General features: G+C 37.1%; 1 protein-coding gene across 1 annotated transcript in view; it reads left to right on the top strand.

Moving 5' to 3' along the window:
* The window catches only part of FOXP2 (forkhead box P2), a 403,188-nt gene that overhangs the window by 59,141 nt on the left and 323,030 nt on the right, over positions 1-21,017 (top strand). The gene's annotated exons all lie outside the window — the stretch shown is intronic.

The following is a 21,017-nucleotide window of genomic DNA, read 5'->3' as shown; positions in this document are numbered from 1 at the left end:
CTGGTACAAAGGGTGATGGGGGTGCGAATTAGCAGCCAAAAGCATGGGGGAGCACATGATTCCTTTGGCAGCTGTGCTAGTTTCTGCAGCTTAAATTCCTTGGTGAGCTATAGTCTCAGACCTTACAGATATTTTTAGTGCTTTGCCATTTACAAGAGTTAAAAAATGTGTGTGAGGCACCCTTATTATCTAATGGGGAACTACCATTTTGTTGTGCATTTCATACTGTGATAGTGCAGCCTTTTATGGCCTTTGTAAGTTAAAATTCAGGTCTCTGAAACCAGTAAATGGTCATAAGTGGCTAGCAAATAAGCTGGTCTCATATAGTGATTTATAGTGTAAGCATGATACTGTATAATTCATATATACATACATAATTTCTGAATTCTGAAGATGCAGGCCTGATTTTGTATAGCACCAAACATGATGTGTGGCTTGGGTGATATCGAATGGTTAGTGGTTGGACTAATTTAGCCACAAGATCCTTGTCCCCTGAACAGTAAAATACGGAGTAACATTTCATTCTCGCAGTAAATACCTGATGGGAGAGTGTAAAGAACACAGAGCTTGACTTCTCTCATTGATGCCTGGTATCAGGATGAGAGGCAGTGGTTACAAGCTCATACAGAAAATTAAATTATGTTTCCACTGAGGATGGTCAGACACTGGAGAGGCTTGCCTACAGAGAGGCTGTAGAATCCCTATCCATGGAGATACTCAAATCCCAAAGGAACAAGCAGCCTACTGCATCTGATCCTGCTTGATCAGGAGTTTAGATTAGATGAGCTTCTGAGGTCCCTTCCAACCTCAGCTACTCTATGATTTTGGGCATATCTATAGGTAAGCAAAATCAGAAATGTTCTGCTATTTTACTTTATGATGTTAAATTTTTTTTAAAAAAATTTTCTATTTTGAGGTATTTAGTTATTCAGTTTAGTATTTTAATTAAGTTTTGGCTAAAATGAGACATGGCAGAATTTGCAAGCTTTCTAAAATGTGTTAACTTATATTTAAAGACTTGTGATTATAACTATGAAAATCACGTTGAAGTCTGTGAAATTATCTTTTAGCTTTGAATTACCACCAGGATTCACGTGATGTGAATAGTCACATGATAGGGGGTTTAGATGTTTAAAAATAGCATCTTTTTCACTTGATTCATGGCGAGAAGGATACATTTTTAGTATCATTTTCTGTTTGAAAAAAAAAGAGACATAACTATGAACAAAGCCTTGCAGGGAGTTCCATTAATCTCAGTAGAAATAGCTGTCTTCTGAAGTTTTTTCAGAGGTCAATGAGACCTATAAAGTGACCTAAGAATTTCATTATGAGTTTTGTTTTCAGTTACTTGCAAATGGCCATTCTGGGACGGTCCATAATTCAAGAGGATGCCAATGTAAATGTGAAAAAACTGGCCAAATGTACATGAGATTTCACCACACAGCCTTCTGTCTTCTGTGAATGTGTGATTGAGGGGCTTCCTTGTGTTTTGAAATTCTTAGGAGAGAGGAACTCTCTTCAAATGTCAGCTTTCTTGAATTTTAACTTCAATTAATTTAGCAGACATTTTCTGCCCACAGTTTTGCTGCAGTCTGAGTGTCTTTGCAAAGTTTCTGTGAGATGTAAGTATCATTCCTGAATATGGAAAAAAAAAAGGTCTAAAAAAAGGTCTAAAAAAAGGTCCATGACCTATTCTTTGCTTTTGAGCAAGGACTTGGAATTTGAAAGGGAAGCTTTAATGGGTTATAAGATGTGTCTTTTGCCATGCCTCTGAATGTCTGTCCTTATTGCACTGAATTACAAGCTTTTGAAAATTGCTGCTTACTCATACTGAGAAGAGGCATATTACTTTGTCAGCATATTCTGAAAATATTCCCTGTATATTCTTAATCCTCTAGAAATGACTGAGTCTGTCCTGGCTTGGAGATCAAACGCTGTATGACATTTCAAATTTACAGATTCCCTTCTGTTTTCACAAAAGGGTCTTGTTTTTTTAATTTTTCTGGGACAGTGTATTTTGATTCTTGCACTTGTTGGTAATTGTTGGCAGTTTTCTGCATTTTATGCTTAGTTTTCCCAAATGCTATTTGAGAAGGGTGTCAAGAGTGGGATTAATTTCCCATTATGTTAGCCATCTAAAAATATAGGTGGTATAAATCTGAGCTGGTCACCATAGGCTTCTTTAGTCAGTGAAGAGAGGTGGAGACTTCCAGGGGAAGATTCCTATAAACTCTCTATATTTCTGTCTTTAGATGAGCTGATTCTTCCTTTCGAGATGCCTGTTTCTTGTCACTGGCAATAAAAGCAACCTAAGGTGACTGGCACAAATGTAGACTTTTAACTTCTCTATTAAACGTTAAGGCAGATAAATTCCATCTCATGTGACATAATTTGAGACTTACAAAGCAGAAATGTTATTACTGACATTGACAAAAACACCCTGCTTTCACACAAGTAAAGAAAATTATTTTTAAAATTGTTTATTGATGGTTATGGTATTACATTCAAGCTTTTTAAAAGGCCATTTTCCCTATCTCTTAGATATTGTATGTAATCATTAAAACAAGGCACTTCAAATGCCATTTTAATATTAACTATGAAGTATCAATAGATTTTATATGGTTTCTTATATTTGGTTTCTAGATTAAGAAATGCAAATGTTTTAACTCTCTGTCATTACTTATTTCCTAGTAAGGTAGTAAAAGGAATGTATAGTGAGATTCTGGCATTGTTGCCTTTTAGCTTGCAACAGAAGGTTGAAAAGATCTGGAGCCAATATAACAGACAAGTGCACTGTTAGTTAATTTAAGGGCAAGAATTTAGGTGGCTTTCCAATTTGAAACAATTTGCTCTACTATCAACTAATATTGATATTGTGTTCTATTAAATGAGATTGTGATGAAATGCTGATTTCCATTTGCATTGAAGTATTTTAGATTTTCTTAGTGATTCAAACTGTTGTGTATAGTTGAGTAATGGTAACTACATTGACTAACCCAGGATAATAACATAATACCTTCTTCAGCCCCACTTTTCATGGTAAGGTCTGTATGTGGGGAGCACTTTCTTGCCATGGAATAGTTGAACTTTTTGTGTCTAAAAGGCATTAGAAGTAACATATGCTGGCTCTATTTGCTTTTTAGCTAAAACGCACGCCTATGACATAGAAATTGCCTATTATTATAGAAATAATAATAACATTATTAGATGTCTTTTTGTTTCTAACTGCCATGTATTTGAATTATTACCTTGAAGGGCTAGACTTAGCTAGACTTCATACATGTTTTTAACATCAGAGTGATGAGGCTATGGACAACAGTTGAATATGCTTCAAAGATGGTCTCAGTATTATACCTGTCCTGTTCTGAAATGGACAGGACTGATTGCGGTAAGCACTGTTCCTGTACTTCCACTTATGGTTGACTGATTAACCCTCATTGGGGTGTACCAAATTCTTCTTTCATTATCAAGTTATAATTTTTATTATTATGTTTTGTATCTGAGGTGTATCTTTCATTTTGTTTCCATCTTTTCATTTTTATTTAAAGTGGTACGTTTAGTTCAGTATTGCATACTAGCATAATGCATGTATTATGGTATAAGACTACAGCAGACACTGACTCCTAGAATCTACATTTGGCTGAGGAAGTGATTTGTTTTTTTAAAAGAGTGCTTACAAATTGGCCTAAAGAAAGTACTTAGAGAATGGAGACAACCTCATGTTAATAATTTTTAGTTATTTTCTCTTTCTCTGTCTACTCTTTCTAATATTTGCACAAAATAATGTTCACCAATGTTTGTAGCTCTGTATCACTAAGTCATGTGTTCTAAACAAGAAGGAAATATTGCCCTTAGAAACACTGTTACATCAGTACTTGCTGGCCAAGATTCTAATTGATAAATACACAAAGCTTCACCCAAGTTGGCAAGCTAGCTGTTTTTGCAGCTGAAACAAGTTTTATAGGCTTTATTTTTTTCAAGCATATGAGATTGACTGACTTTTTTGAGTTGGATTTGTGTTATTCCCATCCTTCTGTGATAGGAATATTTAGTTTTGGATGAAATATGTATTAATTTGAAAACAAACCAGTGGGAGGTCACAAGCCAGAATTATAATTAAATAAGAAAATTAAAAATAAATGCAATAATACAAGAAAAGACACTGACAGAGTCAGATACAACCTGACACCCTGTTAGTCAGGGTGGTGGTAGCCATCCAAGTGAAGTAGTTCAGTTGAAGTGGTGATCCTCCAGAAGGTCTAGCCTCCATCTGAAGGTCCAGTGGTAGCTCTTGTCCTCTGGGAATCCAACAGACAGCAGCTGCTTGTGCAGTTCAAAGCCCAGGTGGGAATGCTTGGCTCCTCCCCTGGGAGGAGCATCTCACAACAGGATGAGATAATTCTGCGAGTTATGTGGCTGGTTCTTGATGGCTCATTAACAGTTATCAGGGGTGAGTCATAGCAGGAGACAACAACCAGTGCCCCACCTGTGTAAACAGCTTGTGGAGGTGGTAATAGAATAAATACATCTAGATTACAGCCTAGGACAGAATTTTATGCTTTTTCACAAAAAACCCCAAAAGATCCTAGTTCTGAGAAAATGAAAAGGGCAGTTCAGCCAAGGTGCCACTAAACAGAGGATGTTTGAGTACTGAAAAACTATGCCTATTTTTATTTAACTATAAATTTTATGACATGCTGTCCTGACCTCGTTTGAGGGTTAAACTGAGGAGATCCGACAGGCTGAGAATACCTGGGTCCAGTGAATGAATCTGAGCATAGAAACCTGAGGCATCTCTGCTCAAGAAACTCATTAGTGACTGCATCAAAGTTAACAGAACAACTATTGTCCACAGCATAGGCATCTAAGTCAGCAGGGGCTTTTTAATAATAGAAAATTTCACATGGGTTCAATCCCATTCCATGTAGGAAGTGAATCAAGTTCCTATCACACTCTTATTCTGACTCAAAATTTAAAGGCAACCCGAAGTTTGAAATAGGTTAAAGGGAAGGATGTCTTGATTGTTGCAGGCATTTTTAGAAAGTAGAAATATGTATTGCTAGTTGTTCTAAAACTACCTATGTGGTATACATCTTGTCTCAAGTTGTAAACAAAAAAGAGAGAAAAGGAAACTTTTTGCCAGCTCATCTTCATTTCTTCAGGCTATATAAGTTCTCTTTTCTCTAGTGGATTTTGGATTAGATTCCTGAGTTGGTTGAGAGCATCAATTAATTGGACCTTATGCCATTCTGACTGTCAATTTTCTTCATTTTCTACTTCTTGAGAGGTAGAGTCATACTACTTTGAGAGAGATCTTTCCTGTGGTATGAATGATTAGAATGCTGGGTGATAGTCTAAATAATGATGCCAGCTAAGCAGATGCCTTCTGCTAAAATGAGCTTTTTATAGTGTCTGGTATCCTGCACGCAGTACAGTTCAGGAACTGGAAATGGTATGAAACATACATTTGTAATAGAACAGAATATTCTTTATATAAGATCAGTAAATGTTTATAAAGAATTACTGTCTATTGGCAAACAGCTGCACTGTTATACTTCAGAGGTAGAAGCATTTGGATGGTAATGAAGGTATTCTTGTATACAGCTAACAATATGGTGAGATCCTTTGGGGCATAAGTCCTAACATGTAATAATATTAATAATACACTGCATTTCATCGGAGGATTTCAAAGAACTTTATGGAAAATATCAGTGAATTAAGTATCACCTTAACCCCCTGTGGAGCCCTGCTAAGACTTGGGTGGGTTGAATGCAGAAGTAGCATCTCATTTTTATGGTATGTTGGTTACTGTACCTTTGCTGCACACAGGTAATTCAGAAAGCATCAGTGTTTTCCACATGGAGATCATAAGGCATAGAGAAACAGATTGACTTGGTCTGGGCAAGCAGTAACCCCAGCATAAGCATTCCAACACCAAAATCATCCCAAATAGCCTGGCTGTTTGCAGTGATAGTTGGCTCAGGCTGTTGGATTTCTTTGCTGTTTTACAGCTTGAAGTGCTGCGTAATATTACAGAAGATAACACTGCAAACTGCAGTTGGAACGTGGCCATTTAGAGTAACAATGTCATGAGTTCTGATATGCTGATGCATGTATATGTCAGAAAAACAAGCATATTTTTATGTGTTAAAACCATCAGTAGGAGATATATTAGACACAAACAACTTTTCAAGGGCAAGACACAAACACTATAGTTGAAAAGTATAAGATCAGAAACCATCTGTTGTGTCGTGTGTTTTGATGAAAACATACATGGTGGAAACCAAAGCTGATTAATCTGTTATTCCACGATGCAATTTAGGGGTTTTAAAATAATCTTATTTAAAAAATTGTTTTGGGGAGACAGTTGTAAATGACACTTTGGGTTTTGTTCCTTCAGCACTGCAGCCTGTTTATGGCTGCCCTTGGTACATCATTCTTAAGGGCCATTCATTTACCTCTTGTCCCTTCTGTTGAAGGAGATACCAGTAGTATCTTACAAGTGTTCAGATTTTGCCATTCTAGACCTCATATATTGAGTTAGTGAAATATAAAATTGCTTCTCTCGTTCATCTGTAGCCACAAATGAAAACATGTAGGTTCTCAGCTGACACAATTTTGGCGAAAATCATATTTTTAAATAGAAACTGAGTATGGGTTATGCTAATAGAACCTCATTTGTAATTTAAACTGAAGCTGTTAACATTCAATAATGGAGCCATACATCAAGGAGTTTTCTGCAAAAAACAGAAAAATACTAATTCTTCATCCTCAGATCTGCAAATCCAGACTGATGGGATTTCAGCCCTTCATCTTTTACTGACAGGCGGCAGCATCAGTGGAATAAAACTAAAATGTGATCCCCTTTCTCTCCACCTCCTTCCCCTAATTTTACTCTGACAGAGAAAGAATGCCAGTTTTAGCTGGTATCTTAGCCCAGGGGAAAAAATGGTCTGTCATCAGGTCTTTTAGGAAGAAAGAGCTCTTCAGTGGAGCAGTTAAATGGTGTTTTGATTCTCAGGGTGCATCTTATACCTGTATTTTTGCAACGTACAATGAATGGTTTCTAAGACAATTATTGAGAGCAGAATCAAGGTCATCAACCTTCCCCCAAGAGGTCATTATCTCTCTTCTTGTTTGAGGAAAATGTTGAACATGGAGGAGATGGAATCCAGATGAACTATCTGAAGCTGTGCACTCATATAAGCAATCTCCAGACATATGTTAGTGAAGGATATACTTCTATTTTTTTCACCTGCAAAAATCAGTGACTCTCATCGAATTTTTCTAGATAAATTCTAATTGATTTTGCAATAATTTGATGCAAGAATGTTGAAGTTCATAATTCTAAATCCCCTAACATGCATTCATTACTGTAAAGTCCTCTATGATTCATGATGAAATAGAAGCCTTTGGGTATTTTGAAGTTGAGACCTCCTGTGTCTTTGGAGAAATTCATTTTGAAGCCCTACAGCTAAATTACAAAGCTCTTTATTGTCTACAAATGAGTTGCTTCTCTTCTGGAGTTGGCTTGTAAAGCTTAGTTCTTGCATATGGCTGGAAATATTCAGTTGTCAAAAGAGGAAAAAGATAAATGTCTGCCACAGCAAAAGAAATCTGCCATGGAAAACAAAAATAATGTGGTCTGATACCTAGAACAAAAATTATTATCATCTCAGTATTAATTGGCTTCTGCAGCATCACTTAGTAGTGTTTTAGTTCAAATCAGGACTGCACTTGAGAAGTATCAGGATAGACTAGACTCCCACTGAACCTTCCTGATGATGAAGCTAAACAAGGGCAAGTACTTGAAAAATGGACCAAACCTACACAGTAGTACAAAGTAGAGTATCTTGACGCACATGCTACGTGGGTGTAAAATGGTCAGCTCCAGCTCTTCTGCTGTGCAAGGCCATTTTTGTTGGCCATATCCTAGTCAGTCTTTTCCAGGAATATTGCTACATGCTGGTATCTTATTATTGCTACATGCTGGTATCATATTAAATTGGACATTTAAATGTGATTTATGAGCTCTCGGCTATCAAGTCTTTGCTTTTGGCTCAGCCAATATTCTCTTCCCATGGCACTGTGTGTGGCACTGAGACAATGACTTACCCATTCCTGTGCTCCTCAAACAGAGCCAATAGATAGTTACTTTGGAAGCACACTGTGAATTAGTATGAGGATGCTTCTGAAGTGCCACAGGTGCCAAAGCTAAAAATCCAAATACTGTGTTACTATGTTTATGAAAAGCCAATGTATGTTTCCATTGTAGCCTGGTGTTTAACAACTTCCACTCATTTTAGCATTATTTTTTAAATGGTTGTGCTTACTCAAATAGCTGAAAATTTTGTACATTTTTTGTGCTCATGGATGAAACTGGGATGAAAATGGGATGTAAGGAAATAGGCAGCTTGTAAATATATGTAAAAGATACTGCGGAAAAGGAGAAGAGTTGGTAACAATTTGGGGAAGCCAATTTGAGAGTAATTGAATTACAGGAAGGCGTTAGTTATGAAATGCCCATTAACTCTGAGTAGTGTTAGACCAGCTACTATAGGATGAGGCAATCAAATATTTAACACCAACTGATTTCATTGGTAAGATGATAAAGGTACAAAGTAAACAAAAAAAATTGGTAAACTGGACTTTATAGCGTTTTGCACAACATTTTAGTTGCTCACCAGGCTCAGCATAAACATAGACTCTTCAAAATTCATAGGCCATTGCCTTATAGCTGTAGGGGAACTCCTAAGCAGATTTTCAAGAAGTTGAAATATCAGCATAACAGTAAATTTGTTAATGTTGAGCTGCATATTTCAAATATTTTACTCATTGATGGCTACAGCACTTTTATTGACATAGTTTGTGATTCATGTAAAAATAATTTTTTTAAAATTGTGGGTGCATATATTCAGTAACTTTGCTTGTCAGGCAGAAGTCTGACAAATGTGTTTTCAAGTGTGTTCTGAAGATGGATATCTTTATTTACTTATGATGGACAAGCAACCTAACTCTGACCTACTGTTTACTACTTGTCATGTGAAATTCAAAATCAAAAACCCCGAGTATTTATTTTTCTCAATTACTTGAAAGCAACTGTGGCATTACGTTTCACTTAATGCTCTGCTCACTCATGTAATCAAAAGTGAAATCCTTTAGAGTGGAACACAGGTGATTCCCTTCCTAGGCTATATGAAACTGAAAGCCTGAACTGGGACATTCTGGGAAGAGAAGTACTTTTGCCTCTCAAGCTTATGTGCATGAGGTTGTTTTACTCTGAAATGTTTTTCCCCTTGCTCTAGACCTATCTACAAGGCTTATGGAGGAAGGAAACAGAATGACGTCAGTTCACCAAACAGGTGAATCAGGCTAGAATCAGGCTAGAAAATGAAAGGGGAAGTGACATCATCCTGAAGAATTAAAGTCCTGAAGTAGTGTGTGGTTGTAACAGGTTAGCTGAGTACTTCTTAAACGTGGCTATTATTCTGGCTGTATTCTGAGTACTTACTGCTGGGTTCCCACCCAGAGATCCCATTTGCTGCTGTTGTTGCAGATGTAAATTTTGCAATTTCTTAGCTATCATAAGCTAATGGGGAAATATTATGGACCGAGTTTGATTCATTGCCAGACATCATGTGAAGATATGAACAAGATACTGTGAAGGCTTTGGTGACTGTCTTGTGTTTCCATTACTTCTCTTTCAGCGAAGTTGAAGCTGGCCAGGTTTAGGACCAAGGGAATCTTTTCCATTACTTGCATTGACTTTCCCAGTGTTGGCAGGATGCTTTATATCTTCCATGCTTAGGCCTTCCATCAGATGGAAGTATTGTGTCAAGGGAAGCATGTGAATAGTACTTGAATAGTTACATGATTTGTGGACAAAACCAGGCAGAATTGTGCCTGATGAAACAAAAATATTTCTAAAAATTAGACACAACGTTGGTTTAAAGGTTGTGTCCTTTGAAAGGATTTGAAGCAGTTTAGGTGCTTACGTTGCCCAAGGGACTTTGAGTACTGTGAGGTTTTAAGGAAGGCTAAGTATTCCAGGAAGTTTAAGAGCTTATGGCATCGTAAATATTTAAGATGATTTAAAAGGTTATGTCCTCTTTAGTATTTGAGTTGGATTAAGTGCTTATATTGCCTTAAGGACTTTTTCCCTTTTTTCCCTAAAAGGAACCTGAGAAATTAAATGCAAAAAACTCCTGTAGGTGCAATATTTGGGCTTTTTTGCATTTTTCTTTTCATCTGAGAAATGCAAAATTCTAGGTTTCAATAGCAGCATTAACTTAACCATGCTACATGTGCATCAAAGATGGACAGAATAATGGAGGGTGTCTAGGAAACCTCTGGATATGAAATCCAGAAGCAGTAGTTTTTAATACCTTTACAGCCTATGTGTTGGGAAATGTATTTTTTTCTTCTGCTTGTTTTGCATGATCTGGTAAAGATCAAATAGATGATCAGGATAGAATCAGATTATGGAAATACAAAGAAGCAATTTCACCTTAGAAGGTAAAGAGCATCTTTAATTCAATATGGATGAAAATAGGAAGCCATTTAGTTTCATTTTGTAGTTTTGCTGATATTTTACTGCAGTGAAAAGGAATAATGAATATTATAAGTTGAGGTCTCAGTAGCTTAATTTTTTGAAAAATCGATCAGTTTATGTATTTATTCTTGTCTGCTGAGATGCCTTGCCTAAATTGTTCACTAGTGTATTTGTATAACATACTTTTTAAATTTTCTACTCTTTTACATTCCTGAAAAGTATATTTTCTATTTTTTTTACTTTATTAACCAAACATGTACACTTCTCATTGCATAAAAAACAAATAGTCACCATTAATTCAGCATATTTTATGCTGCTTCAATTAAATGGGCATCAGTCCATCAGTCCAAATGCACATTTTTCTCATGGGCTTCTAATACACCAGTGATTTTGCTCAGTTATTTCAGCACAATTACAGTTGCTGTATGTGCTCTTGCAGGCTGTCCTGGCCCAGCATGCAGCACCAGCCATCTGGGCCATGTCTGGTGGCTCCATGGGGAATACATAGGACATCATACACAGGTAATACATGGGGAATATATAGGTGTACTGCATCCAGCTCTGGGGTTCTGAACACAGGAAAGATATGGACCCATCCAGAAGAGGGGCACAAAAATGATTAGAGGAATGGAACACCTCTGCTATGGGGAAAGGCTGAGGTTGTCCAGCCTGGAGAAGGAAAGTTCTGCAGAAGCCTCATTGTGGCCTTTCAGTTCTTAAAGGGGGCCTGCAAGAAAGATGAGGATAGGCTTTTCACCAGGGCCAACAGTAAGAGGAGTAGAAGGTGAGGGTAGCCTGGAGTCTTTGTGACTGGGCATGCATTCATAAAACCTGCATTCAGCTACATGGGTGAGATGAGAGAGATGTCCACATGTTCCGAGAAAGTTCATAGATAATATCCCAGCAAGTTAAAATATCCTGTCAGTTATGCCAGTAGTACTGAAATACTGGTGGTAGTGCTGGCTCATTCTGTCCGAGCAGTTATGACCAAGAATCACCAACAGTTGGTAGTACAATGGGTTCAGAGGGTGGGGTGGTCAGAACTGAGTAGCTGAAACCTTTCAGGCTATGTCTGTCCCTCTCTGTTAATGTGTCACTTAGTGCAGAGTTGAAGACAGAAAGACAGTTAAGGAAAGAATGGGATGTATTTCAAAATACAGGTCTAAGCACAGTGCACTGAATTAGCTAGTGTTGCTCTGTGATGCCACACAATCAAGTGATTATGTGTTTTAAAATCAGTTTGGTGATTCCAGCTACTTTAGAACTGACTCAGTGTTCCTAATAGTTCCTCAAAATTGTTAAAATATATTTTTATGTGTGTGCATCTTTAAATGCATCCTATTACTTTTGGTGTACCCCATGGAGGAAAGACCAGTGTTTTTCTGTCTTTCTCAAACTTAGCATCGTCTGAAAATTCTAAAAGTACAGTTTCTATATGAATGACCATTTCACCATCCAAGTTATGAAAGAAAACACACAGTGCAACAGACCAGGATGGACCCCTATTGAGCTCCATTCATAATATCCTCCTTTTATTCTGGGTCTCTACATCAAATTTTTGAACACATTTTGTATTAGCCTTAAAATAGTTTAATTTATTCTTTGTTTCCTTTGCTTCTTTTTATGAGTCATCCCCTTCTTTTTATGTGTCACCCACTGCTTCTTTCCTGTTAACAAACTATTTTTTCTATTGAAGGACAAATTTAATTGGCTTGCCAAATTTTGCTTATGAAAAACTATATTGACAGGTATTTATTTTCTTGTTGTAAAGAAAAAAAATAAAATCCTGTTTGTTATGGTTTTTTCAAGAATATTGCAGAAACTGACACATTGAAAATTTCATCTTACCTCCTATTTTTCAGCTTTTTATGACAGGGACTGTATATTTCCCTTTTCGTTTTTCTGGAACTCCATCCATTCTCTAAAGTTCTGAAAAGTTGCTAATGCCAGTGAGGGAATTTCAATTAATTCTCTTAAGAGTCCCTTGCACTGTAGTTAAATGTGCTACCTATTGAGGCAGTGCAGCTGTTATGGTAATAAGGGGCAGAGACCTTAGTCAATGGTTTGATTTAAGAATAAATTTCAAAAATAAAGATAATTCAAACACTTAAAATTTCACTGATTTGCCTTTGAATAGATACAGGTGACAGCTTAGTGAAATTTCAGTGCAGACTGGTTTCATAGCACAGGCTAACATCATGTTTTTACCTAAATATGCTTGGTTGGGCTGAACTCATCTGACAGCATCTAACTTATTGCAGTGTCTCATCATCTGGTTTCCCTGTTCCACTCTGAATTTTTTCTCCCCTTTGTCTCTAGCACTAGTGATGAGATTGTATTTGTTTCTTATATCAAAGACTAAGCAATATATATCTTTGATTCTTCTGCAAATAGCCTGATCAGCTCTTTCTTGAATTTTTCTATTACCATTATGGAATGTAAAAAAGACTTTTTTGCTACTAATTTTTTATTTTTTTTAAGTTACATTTCACTTTCAGTTTTTGCCCTTCTGACTTTGTCCCTGTACTGTCATGTTTTTCTCTCTCACTTACTTGTGTTCATGGACCTCTACTTTCCTGAAGCTGCAGGCCCTTGAAGAGCTGATGATGTAGCCTTTTTCCACATTGACTTTGCTCTTATGCCTTTAATTTTACTCCTTGATGGAACTTTGATCTCTCTTGAACTCTTTCTTCTTCCCTTCGAGTTACCTTTCACAGGATCCTGGCCCTCAATTCGTTTATCCAAGTCCTTTTCTGTAATATTCATTGGCTTTATTCTCCTAGTCTCCCTCTTCCTTCCCATCCTTAGAAATGGGAATTCTCTCATGTTACAGTTTCTTTCAACCAAGGTACCCTCAATTTTCACATTTCCAGTGAGCTGAAGGTTGAAGGTTGAAGTAAAATCTAAACCATTTTTTGCTTTGTTTTCCTCAGTTTCTGTACTAAAAATGGTAACTCACATGTATCTGGATAGCTTGTATCCTGTTGTCTGCTTTCTAAAAAGATGACCAGATAGGTAAGGTTTGCTGTTATTGCCAAGTTCTGCTGATACTTGCTTGCACTACTTGGTCACAAATCCCCCTATACTTTGTATGATTATTTTCCTGAGAGGAGAAAACACAGTATGCTATTCAACAGATAAAGGACTGTGCTAGACATACAAGCAACCAAATATCAGCAAATATGTGAACTTATCTCTTTACACTGCATTCATAAACAGACTGAATTTCAGCTTATGGTTCTTCTGGCCATGTCTGAAAGAAAAAAAAAAAATAGAGATGGTGCCAGAAACAATTATGAAAGTGATTTAAGAGCTTGAAAATTGCCTTGCAGTGAAATATTTAAGATCAGTCTGTTTACCTTATCAAAAAGATGTTTGAGAAATTACTTAATTACAGCATACCTTCACAGAGAGAAAATATCTGGTGCTCTAGAGAGCTCTTTAATCTGGTACAGAAAAAGAAAGTATGTCATGAAACAATTGTTTTAGCTAAAACAGAATTTATATTTCAATCAGCTTTAAGTGTTTGGGTTCAATAATAAGGTAACTGTCTGAAATTTTATAGTCTGTGATATTATAGGAAGTCCAACTTGATGATCTAATGGTCCTTTCTGACCTTAAACTCTCTCTAATTCATGAATCTTCTCAACTTCAGCAACTCTGCAAAACACATGGCCCTCTTCTTGACAACCTTGACAGCCCGCAGAAGAGAAATGCACTTGGACTAGGAGGGGCTTGTAGGATAAGATAAAAACCAAGCAAGGGAGGGGGGTGATTCCTTTGAAATAACTATGGTTTGTTATCGGGGTATCTGAAGATATTTTCTAAATTTGTGACTGGTTTCTATTTTCTTATATTAGGTGGAGGGCCCCTTCCAGAAATAGTTACTCTTGGTAGTTCATATATTCTTTGATTTTACAGTTAACTGCCGTCTAGATGAGATATGTTGCTCATTTGGCCAGCTTCTAGTGGGCTTTGCTGGCTTTTTTGTTTCAGAAAAATTCAGAAAGATGATACCAGACTTGATACCTGGAATGCCGAGACCATTAGTGAATTCTTTTATCATAGGTTATAGTAAAAGTTTGGAGTTCTCATTTTCTGGTTATTGTCTTTTACAATATTAAAACATTAACTCACTTCAGTCGGAACTATAGCCACTACCCTTTGTCCAGTGCAGTACCAAAGATATGGTCCACCCATTGTGTTAATTTTATTTACTTGCAGGAGCAGACACCCCAACAGGGCATTCCTCCTGGAATTTGAAGAAAGAAAATATTCTTAGGAGATTACAGACACTTGTATCACAAATGATCTAAACCGTAAAAAACACAGCAACAGCACCCCCACCCAAGGATTAACATTTTGGCTTTGGAATGTACTATCTTAAGCTAAAGTTTGGCATTAAAGTCCTCAACCCAAGGGCAGATTTTTTTGGTCAGATTTCTTTTAATCAGTCGTGTTTTAGGAAGTGCAAAAGGTAGACAGCATTACACTGATGCTTCCCTGCAGATCGACAAGTTTGAAATTTTTGTGTCAAGAGAGGAATGACTGGTATTAGGCAAATTTCTATTGAGTTTGGGGAAACAGTCATGAAGAACAGATTATCTCATGTCGTCCCACATACCCTTCTGATTCTTCCCACATAAGTTATACGTGAAAGCAACTTTAGGTGGAAACAATTTCTACCATTGTGGCATCTGGGTATTTAGAGTGATGTCAGCAATGCGATGCATTTAAGAAATCTAGGAACAATTCTGGTTACATCTTGAAAATGAGACATCAGTGATCTTATGCAAATCACTACTAAAGTGCTTTTCTTCACAACAATTGATTTCCTCATGCCTATTTGAAGATTATTTTCAACAAGCCCTTCTACTGATTTTGCTCTTGTAAACCCTGACATTTGCTCACCTCATTGGTAAAAAAATAGTAAGACTTTGAGATGTCCCACTTCATTTGTTCGAAAAAAGCTTAAAAATTCAAAGGTAATGATTTCGGGTTTTTTTAGGTTTTTTTTTTTTTTTTTACAGATGTTAGAAACTCATATCAAAATAGTATGTTTTTCATAGAATCTGAGTTGGAAGTGATTTACAAGGATTCTTGAAACCAAACTCCTGGCCCTGCAGAGGACATCCCCAAGTCACACTACATGCCCAAAGCATTGGCCAAACACTTCTTGAACTCTGTTGGGCTTAGTGCTGTGACCGTTCTAAGGGGAGCCTGTTCCAGTGCCCAAAGAGCCTTTGGGTGAAGGACCTTATTCCAAATATCTAACCTAAATATCCCCTGACACAGCTTCATGCAATTTTGTTTCTTTTGTAGCGCTTGTAAGTGGTTGCTTTGGTGCCAGGCTTTTTTTTGTTTGTTTTTGTTTTTGTTTGGGTTTTTTTGGTTTTTTTGTTTGGTTTGTTTGTTTGTTTTTTGGGTTTTTTTTTGTTTTTTTTACTTTATTTTGTAACTTTTTAGAAAGAACAACTGTGTGTCTTTCATCAACTGCCTAGCTCTTGTGCCTCCCTCAGGACAGTCTTCTAACTCAGGCTACAATGCATGTATTCATGTACTTTATGTTTTGTTGCTTTTTACGTGGAATGCTTTTAAAATCCCATGAACATGGTTATTATTGTGCTTTTTCATGTCCTGATGGAAAGATCAACAAGAGAAACAGTGCCATTGCCCTCTTTAATTCAAAATTCATTGCAATTTCTCCATTTCAAGTTTTGCTTGCATTGGCTTGGTTTATAATGATCTTGAAGGCCACATCCTTCTCAATGTAATTATGTTCATCCCTGGCAGTTCTGTGGTCTGCTCTTTGGTGTTTGTATAAGTCATGTTAACACTGAAGCTTGACCAAGATTCATTACCACAAAGACAATTTTAAAAACCCCACCAAACTTAATGTTTTATTTTTAAAATAGCAGACATGTCTATGTTAAATTTGTAAGGAGGGAGCAAATAATATTAATGTGTTTGTAAATAGCAAACACATGAATAGCATCCAGGAGATGGCAAAGTTACAACTTGAGATGTTCTGTGATTTTAAGGTTTTCTGTAGGGTCTTACCTGTACTGAAGCAGTAATGTTTGCTTGTCTTCTAATTCTGAAATGAAAGTAAGGTGTCACAATTTCGGACACCCCTTTTATTGCATCTGTAGAGCTCAGTGACAGCCGTGTCCCACAGTGCACCCCTGAACCCTTGGTGAATCATCACTGGGTTACAGCACAGCATGTTCTGCTGCTGAGGAGGTGTGTCTTGCAGCTGCAGAGTGTGTCTGTCGTGTCACCTGCAGGAATGCAGCGAGAGGGGAGCTTCTGCCCCTCGCTGACTTCTGCCTTGATTCCATATAGATGTACAACCAACAGGAGGTGCTGGACGTGTTTTGATTCTAATTCTTGGCCTTCACTAAATCTGAAGAAGCTGTAAGTATATTAAATGCCTTCAACTGGTCCAGTCTGTCCACATGATCAAGCTAAAGAGTCAAGGTCCTTTTTCTTTTCTATCTTCTTTTTTTTTTTTTTGTTTTTTTGGGTTTTTTTGTTTGGTTTTTTTTTTTTTGTTTGTTTTGTTTTATTTTAGCTTTTGTTCATTTTTGCCATGCAATGAGCAGTGTGTCTTCTTCATTTTGGGCCAGTCAAGGATTGCATTTGGATTTTACATTCATATGGACTGTTTCATAGTTTGAATCTGGCTGTTTGCAGGTCCCTTCTCCTGCTATGAAACAAGATATTGGGGTGAACTTAATGTGTGGTTGTGAGTGATGGATCTTGGATGAGACCTAGGAGTTTAGGTATGCTTTGGGACTTGGTGTGTAGGCAGTTCTCCACCTCAAGTCTGAATTGTAACAAAGTTTACTCTGGAACTAAATAGCTTGCTTTCTAAAGCAAGGCCCACCTGCAATTCAAACAAAAATGACTGTTGAATTTTGGTGTCTTCATGGTTGTGTAACATTTATTTCAGATGTGGAAACTTTTATTTAAGAGCAATTGAGGTTGAGGTTGTACCTCAATGTGCCTTTAGCTTAAGAATCTCAGGTATAGCTGAAGTCAGTAGTAAAAGTTGTATTACAGAGCAAATATGTATTCAGTGAGTAAGGTTTACCTACCTTTGGTTTAACAAGTTGAATACAACTGTGTTCAAAACCTAAGCAGTTCTTACTGGAACTACAGATACAAGATTATCTGGATGGCTGTGCTTCTATTTACCATGTTAACTTTCAGTATGTGGGTGTTTGTAGGAACTAAATACAGCAGTGTAGGTTAAGAAAAAAAGGGGGAAGTGAAATATGAATTTTCAAGCTTCTGTCTTTCAGTGTGGTTTGGTGAGTCTGAGTGGTGGGTATGTTTTGCTGGGTTCTTTTTTTCCTTTTAAAAAGGCTGAAGGAAGAACAACTGTGCTTGGGAGGACTCCTTCCACTTACTCCTTTGTTTCTTTCCATAGAAATGTAATTGCACCAAAGAAAGAATGGCGCTCTTTGGGATTTTATTGGTTCATTTGTATCAGTTGTTTACAAAAAGTGATACATGCAATGTATAACTTCTGTGGGGAAATAGTCCTGTAAATTTTCTTTTTCTACAGCTGTTTTCAAAGCTGTGAAAAAATGGTGCAACACTTCCATAACATTAAATTTGAGAAATAATTGCACTTGGCAGTTTTTGTTTGCAGCAATGCACGAAAGGCTGAAGGGTTTTGTACAGTTCAAAGAGCACATTCCACAGTTCTAGCAGTTGTCGGCTGCCTGCAGGGATCATTTGAATTTTCAAGGAAAAAAAAGCATCAGAGTAATGCCCAGACCATTTGGTTATATACTCTCAGCCCTCTCTTTTTAAATTTCACCTGTATGAAAAGTTATCCAGAAAAAAACCATATACAAATTTGGCACACCTTAATGTCAGTTAAAAGATCGTGTGTCAAATGTCATTGCTTCTGGTTCTTTCTTATTAACACTTACTAATGTAGAGATTATTATGAGAAATAAGATTAAAAATGAGGAATAGCACTGTTCAAGCACATGGGAATGGTGGAGTAAATAACAGCAAAGGGAAATCCCTTTGCATGTTTAGATCCTGTAGTTATTTGTAAGCTTTTGCATTAGCCAAATTGTAAATTGTGCAAGATCCTCTGGGTTACTTTGCTGTAGGAGAACCCTGGTTACAAAGGTAGACCCTCTTGTCTGGTGTTTGAAACCTGGAAAACTTGCCAGCTCCTACATCACATTGCAGCTCTGTCACTTTTTCAGAAATGTGTTGACTGTCACTGTTTGTCTGTCTAAAGCTTCTGCTTATCTAACAGAAGGCGATGTGAATATTTTTACGCTATGTGCCCTAATAGGACTTTTGGTGAAGTATTCCATAGTATTTCTCAGAGAGATGTTTTTGCTATTGCTAGGTGTTTATTAGTTTTGGCCATAGTTTGTTGCATAGCTCCAAAACTCCAATGTCCTTCTGTTTTCTGTCATGTACAGAGACAATTTTGAAGCTAAGAAGCCTTGTCTGGAGCATAGACAGTTTTTGTCCCATCATTTGTGTGGGTTGCATGGTTTGTATTGCTGCAATCTCCCTCTCCTCCCTCCTTACAAAACACAGTGCCTTGAGCTGAAGTCCATGACCTGATGGCAACTCCGGTAGGGTGAACCTCCTCAGGTTTGGTGCCCTCCTGCAAATGTGCCTCACCTGAAACTGCATAGCTCTTCAAGGTCACTTAATTGGTGCCGCTTCAGTTAATTTTTTAATGGTTAAAATCCATAAAATACTCATTTTAGCTTTAAGAAATTAAGGTATATCTTGCATGTAGTGCTATTACTTGCACAGTATTGCATTATGATAGCCATCATAGGCAATTCTTGCTGGAATGGTTTCATGTCATGTGTTACTAAGAAGTGATGTAAAGTAAAATTAAAAAACTTGTTATGACATTTCTATCCCCTTTGTTTGAACAGAGGTATTACAATTGTTGATTTAGTTGTTTTCTTATGTGATTAACATATCATGTATTATTGTGCAATAATAGATCATACTGAAAATCAGTGAGCAAGTTTAGGGTAAAATTACTATGCTGAATATGTCTGATTCTTTCCTACAATCTGACCATGAATTTTTTTTGATTATGTGATATTGCTTGTATTTTCTGGCTGTTTTAATTAATACTTTCATATTTAAAAGTATGCTCTCATGAGTATCTCTCAACATCAAGTAATGAAGCCCACTAAAATAAGAATGATTTCAAAAATAAAGGGTGTGATCAATATTCTGTCTTCTGAACTACATCTCATTAGCTTCTTTTTGAGAAAAAAGAAGTGACAAGTCCTGAATAGCTGTATTTTGAAGTGAGGATGTGTAGCTGTCACAGGTGATCAGTCAGGTGGGATGTTTCATGAAACCAGCATCTGAGCAGGACTTCTTGCACAAACATTATGAACAGGGGGTTTGCCTTGTAAAGCTGTTTGAGGTCATGCAGTGTAAATACTACTGGAACTTGGGATAAGAAGGTTGGACAATAAGGGATTCCCTTGTGCAAGCACTAATTGCTTTTTCTTATGTAAATACCAGTTCCTTTTACCGGCCTCTCTCATGCTGTGCTTTTGTCTTGGGGCAAACAAATAGATAAATACTAATAAAAATAATAATATGTATAATATATAATCTCTTCAAATAATTTGTTAATGTCCCTTTTCTATCCATTTTTAGCCATTTCTCTGTTGTTGTCTTTGGCTCCTCATTGCTCACTCATTCTTCTTATTTCTTGTTTGCTGTACCTGAGAAGCAAGCTGTTCTAAGTTCTCTCCTCTTTCATCTATCTTCTACTTTTATGTGTCTCCCTGCTGGAAATCTGAGCATGGCTCTGCTCTCTCCTTCCCTGGGCTGGGGTTTCTCATTTCTCCAGCCTGCTTCTGGCAATTTGCCTTAGCTTCTGTAGGAGGCAAGCTTTCCATTTAGAAAATGAATTTTGTTTTCTGTACCTTAGGTACACAAAACCTTAGAAATTATATATTATGTAATGTGAAAGAAATCATAAGGCTATCTGTCTGGGCTTGCTGAAGACAGTCACTTTGCCACCATCAGAGATTTGTGTGGTCCCTCTGAACCTTGAAGCTGTGCCATTATGGGTATTTGCTTGCTTTCTAGTCTCATGTTTCCACTTTCTCACATTTTCCCTCAACATCTCATTCCTCCTCAGCCTGTTTCGTGCACAGCCTACATTCACAGAAGCTGTCCTGGGCTGTACCTGCTGCTGCAGTTACCCTTTTAATTTCTTCTCTTTACATCTAAACAGCATTTCTGAGGGTACAGCCACTCTGAGTTTTCTTCTTACAGAGCTATCACAGATACTTTGCTGCATTCCTTTTTCTCAGCTGCAGTTAGGGTGTTTTAAAAATAAGACTCTAAAGCACATGTTTCTATTAATACTCATCTTGGGCACCCTCTCTAAATTTTGTCCTATTTTGTTTTGTGAAATTTTACACTGTTCAAG

Source organism: Lichenostomus cassidix, chromosome 1Aa, assembly GCF_008360975.1.
Source record: "Lichenostomus cassidix isolate B80296 chromosome 1Aa, HeHo_3.0, whole genome shotgun sequence".
Classification (NCBI taxonomy): Eukaryota; Metazoa; Chordata; class Aves; order Passeriformes; family Meliphagidae; genus Lichenostomus; species Lichenostomus cassidix.
Note: the sequence above shows the minus strand (reverse complement) of the source record. Positions and strands in the feature narration are given on the sequence as shown.